Raw genomic sequence first — 5,000 nt, forward strand, 5'->3', positions numbered from 1 at the left:
AGGTTCTCACTTTACAACACTAAGAAACTATACAGAATCATAATCAAAACACAAAGCATGAAACAGAAAACAATGTTTTCTAAGTACGAGTATACCATATTTGTATTAACAAATACAACTAAGACGTATTCCACGACTCCTACTGGAGTCGCTAACTAAACACATACTTAATTCCTTTGTATATAAACTCCGATAAGCAAACAGACCCTGTATACTATCTCGCATCAAAAATATGATGTGAAAAGATCTACAGCACAGACAATGCTAGTAAAATGTGCAAATAATGCAGCATATAACAATCCAAAAATAGAAAACAACAGTTTGTTGTTACTGTTAAAATATGCAATACATACATTTTCTTATGCGGCTGGTGGCGTATTTACAAACATCTACACCAACACAATATCAGCTAATACTGGCCATAATCACAGCTGTGTATGTGCCCTATTCTCACCTCATATATCATATGGGAAACGCCATCAAACTTCCATATAATCCCCAAAGCTAAATCAGAAACGATCACATATAAAAAGCGGTCACATATAAAAAGTATCACACATCACTGTCCGATCCAATAAACTTTGCAAATGCAACCAAGGCGACAGATAACAGTCCGCGAATAAAAAATGTCCTACTGGCAACTGCGGCTAGCAGGCACAAGGGATACAGTCTAACGAGCATCTGCTGACGCGATACAAAACAACTGCATTAAAGCAATTCCGATGGAACTCAGCCCCATCAAACATCATGAACCTGTGTTAAGAAATCATCAGTCAAAGACTGAAACAGGGAGTATAAAAAATATATAACAAAGATCAAGAATCAGATTACAGACAACAACCCACTCACCTCTACTGATTTCAGGCACTAGAAGGTTTCAAAGAACAACCAATACAGGTGTTCCAACAACTTCCGTTTTGCATAAAAACGATTGGAAAAACGATTTGGAAAGTTAGCTATTGATACGAGCCTAAACATATTTATAATATTATAATAGAGCCTTAAATCCGGCAGGTCTAAGCCTCCATTGCCTCTAGGATTCATCAACCCTGAGTACTTAATTCGAACTGATCTAGGATGCCATATAAATCTGGCAAGATCTTTGTTTATTTTTTGAAAGAAATGGTTTGGTACTCTCATCATTGTAGCATTAAATTGATATATCAGCTTAAGTAGGACATTCATTTTAATAATTGCCGCTTTTGACGTGATAGATAGTTTTAATAGCTTCCATGTGTCCAGATCTTGGGTGAGGCTATTCCATATCTTTAGTAGGTTATTTTGAGGCATAGATAGGTGATTATGCCCATAGTTTATCCCAAGATATGTAAGGGAGTAATTAAGTTTGAAGGGGGAGTCCATAAGTGAGATTTCTTTATGACTTGAGGGATTAATGGGAAATATATGTGAGTTTTTCTGATTAATTTGATAGTTAGTGACTTTAGCAAATATTTATTGAAGAAATAATTTTCCCAGGGTCTGTAGTGGGACGTTCAAAGTACATAACCAGGTCATCCGCAAAGGATGATAAAGTTATTTTGGAGCTGAGTATTTTAGGAATTGAGTGGAAAGTTGTCTGCTTTAAGTGAAGGAACAGAGGTTCAATATAAAGATTGAATAAAAGGGGAGAGAGTGGTCATCCCTGCCTTGTTCTGTTGGTTAGTTTAATTGGGTTGACATGATTCTGTTTACCCATAAGTATGTGTGTGAGTGATTATATAATATTTATATAATGTTTATAAAATCCTTTGGGATATCAAAAAAGGACAGAGTAGCAAATACAAAATCCCAATTTACCCTATCAAAGGCGTTGCATGCATCAAGGACTAGTGTGTATCTAGGATGTCTCTCCCTCTTAGTCAGTTGGATTAAAGAATCTAAAAGTAGTGTATTGTCCCATGTATGCCTATAAGCCATGAAGCCAGATTGTTCTTGAAATATAATAGCAGGCAAAACCTTCTTCAATCTCTCTACAAGTAGGGAGGCTAATATTTTGATATCCACATTCATTAGGGCACTGCGTCTATACTTATGGGGATTGGCTCTGTCCGTTTTGTTTTTAGGAATCAATATTATTTTGGAGCTATTTAGATGGGGATCGTTTATTCCATTTATTCTAATGTGGTTGAATACCTTCATGAGTATTGAGGAGGTCTTCTGTTTGAATGCTTTGTAGAATTCTGATATGTACCCATCAGGGCTTGGTGCTTTGCCTGTCTTTAGATTCTTAATTACCTCAAATAATTCTCGTTGTGTAAATGGATCTGCTAGAATCTTTGCTTGTGAGGCTGTAATTTTAGGAAATACAAGATTTTCCAGAAAGTCATTTATGTCAGATTTGGAGGGTTGTTGATTATTCATACTATAAATTCTGGAATAGATTTCCTTGAATACTCCTATGATTTGGTCATCAGTTTGACAAGTTCTAGCCTGATACTTTAGGAAAGTTATTTTAGGGGCTTCTTGCTTATTATCAATAATTCTTGCCAGCGTTCTAGATGGGACTTATGCCCCTTCATAATACTTGGCTATATATCTTAAATCTCACACCGAATAATTTTGCTGATGTAGGTCACATAGATCTTTTTGCAGTTTACTTATTTGTTTCTCAAGATCCTGATCTTGGGTTATTTGCAGCTTCCTTTCTAATTCTTTAAGCTCCTTACTAAGGTGTGACTCTCTTGGTTTCCTCATTTTCTGCAAGTTGGATGTCTTTTTTATCAGGAACCCTCTAATTACTGCTTTACAAGTTGCCCATTTATATCAGGGGACATGTTAATACTGTCTAGATTCATATCTAATTCACTTAGGATGTCAGAGATGCTTTTTATGACTTCAGAGTTGAAAAGGATGTTATTATTTAGGTACCAATTACATGTTTGATGTCTGATTGTAGGGAGTGAGTCCAGCCATTTAATATATAGTAAGATTCTTGAATGATCGGACAAATATCTAAGTTCACTAGAGTATCTAATTTTCCCTCTTACAAATGCCTCAGAGGTTTAGGAAAATGTCCAATCTAGCCTATGAATTGTGGCATTTAGAATAATGTGTGAAGTAAATGTCTTTCTGCAAGTTTCCCCCAATTGAGATAGGGTCCAGTAATGTAAAGTCTGACATCAGATCTGCTAAGACCATAGATGGTTGGTGATTATAGCTAATTGATTTGTTTGAACGATCAATGTATGGGTCTATCACTGCATTCCAGTCTCCTCCTACTATCAAGTAGTGGTCTGGAAATTTACTTAATAGGTTGTGTAATTCAGAGATGAAAATTTGTTGATTCGAACATGGGCCATAGATATTAAGAAATAGGACTGGCTTTGGTAGTTTGGGACTTGCCGATATGAAGTAACACCATCTACCATTTGAATCAGACTTGGAGTCAATATAGAGTCTTGAAATGATTTATTGACTACACTAGAAACTCCTTTGGAGATTGACCTGTCTCTGGAGGCAATGATGGTTCTGATCCATTTCCTATTTGTGTCCTTCTTCCACTCGTCCTTTATTAAATGAGTTTCCTGCATGAAAAAGACATTAGCTTTGGATTGAAAAATTAAATGCATCAGTGGGTTCCTTTTTTTTCATATCTTGTAGGCCCTTCATATTCCATGAATTAACTGTCCACATATGACTTATTTAGAAGAATACCAGCCCCAAGCCATTTCCCTTTGTATCTATAATTAGGAACTGCATTCTGTTCTTATTTTATTTTGAAGTATAAGTATATATCTATTCTCTTTAATGGGGTGTTCAGCATTTGAGTCTGACACCAGAGACATATTGGGTTTCCTGTCTCAATCCTGGCTACTGTTACTCTAATTGTCATGAGGGGGTTGTGAGAATAATGTTCCGATAGTTTCCCTCTGTTATTATTTCCAGAATTGTATTCTAACTTACCGGCAATTAGCCTTACCTGGACCAGTCCTGTGCCTAACCACTTATCTCCCCCTTCCATGAAAGCTAGAAAGTAGGAGGCCATAGGATAAAGAGTTTGTAGGATTTTGTTAGTTAAAATGCACCACAAACCTCCAAAATTTAACTTAGCCTTAATATATTCCTTAACCTGTCTATAACTATAATACAACCGTACATCTATCGTAAGATTCATCATCCTGTACCTTCTTTAAAAAAACGCTCAACTCCTCAGTGGAGATATTGCCTTAATTAAGTAAAGCATACGCAATTGACCTCTATTAGAGAAGATTAGTAATTGCCTAACTTATGCTCTAAAAGCTAGTTTACCCTAAGGTGGTACCCTGTGTTACCTGGAAGAACAGTAAACGTCAAAGTACATCATAGTTTCAAAATTATGATTTCAGAATTGGTAGCCTATTTGTTTGAAAAACTGTATTCCTATCTTTACTTATATCGGGTGCCTTGCAATCTCTTAAGAAATAAGCTAAATCCATATTTAATCTATCTATACAATAAGCCTATTAGGAGCAGGTAGGTGTGTTTGGGTTATGTATTTGCAGCGACTTTAATTTTACTAACACGTGTACAGTAGTTCTTTAATAGCATGTCCCTCCCTCCATCTTCTTATATAGTTCAGACCATAGTAAAGAGATAAATTGCAAGCTTTCCTTAATAGTTCTTATATACAGTTTCCTGCAGATAATAAAAGGTTTAAACCATGACCCGGGTTATTACATTTGTCATGGAGACTATCCTTACATCTGCTTCCATCGTTGTTCAGTAACAGCCTACTTTTGTCCTAATTGTGTGACCCAGAAACAAAGGCAACATCTGCTAGTCATTGCAGATAAGAATCAACTGAAATTGACATGTTTCTCCATACCCAGTTTAAAAATGTTCATTTACCAAGACAGATTTATGACAAATATTTCCATCCCTTAGGCGATGCCACAGCAAAAATTTGCATTTTAGGCTGACAGGTTATCAAAGCTTTTATACAAAAATGTGGAGTTCTGGAAATTGTAATACTATTAGGAATGAACATCTTGATTGGGAAATTTGACAACAGCTGGTCAAAC

This window comes from Protopterus annectens, chromosome 3.part1, assembly GCF_019279795.1.
Source record: "Protopterus annectens isolate FY-2018-M chromosome 3.part1, PAN1.0, whole genome shotgun sequence".
Lineage (NCBI taxonomy): Eukaryota > Metazoa > Chordata > Ceratodontiformes > Protopteridae > Protopterus > Protopterus annectens.